This window comes from Alligator sinensis, unplaced genomic scaffold (genome assembly GCF_000455745.1).
Source record: "Alligator sinensis unplaced genomic scaffold, ASM45574v1 scaffold516_1, whole genome shotgun sequence".
NCBI lineage: Eukaryota > Metazoa > Chordata > Crocodylia > Alligatoridae > Alligator > Alligator sinensis.
The window spans coordinates 1777514-1778112 of NW_005841957.1; positions in this window are offsets into that span (position 1 = coordinate 1777514).

Below are 599 nucleotides of genomic sequence, written 5' to 3' on the forward strand. Positions count from 1 at the left end.
ACAGGATGGGGGAAACAACACAGAAGTAGAACAAGAGCTAGTGCCTTTAAAAATCAGTATTAGGGCTGCATGCAGAATCTTTTTTTCTCACTTTGGCATCCAAGACAAAAATATGGAATAATGAAAAAAAACCAACTTGGTTTGGATCAACTCTAGCTATTGCAGCAATCCCTGTTTGAGGAGCTTGGGCTAAGGAAGCTGAAATCCAAAACACCACCATAACTGCAGCAGCTCTGACAAGGGAAGAAAGAGCTCTCTTCCAACCCCCACCCCCTCTGCTGCCACCCAGGGTGTTAACATTTCAAGTTACACCTCTGGAGCTTATGAAGTTTAGGGCACGTTATACAAGTTGACTGTCTGTGATAGCAGAGGACTAGACTCAGTGACCCAAGGGGGCTACTTTAGTTGCTGTGCTTTAACCATTGGATGGGCTTCAAGTTTCTGCTAATGTTGTTTTACTATTCTGTTGCCTTAGTATTGGAAGTCTTTAAGCATGCGCTAAGTTATAACTGTCACAACCCAATGATTTTAGTGCCTCGGCACGATGGAATTTTCCCGCCACATGAGAGTCTCTTGCACAGCAAAAATTTTTTGCTGCG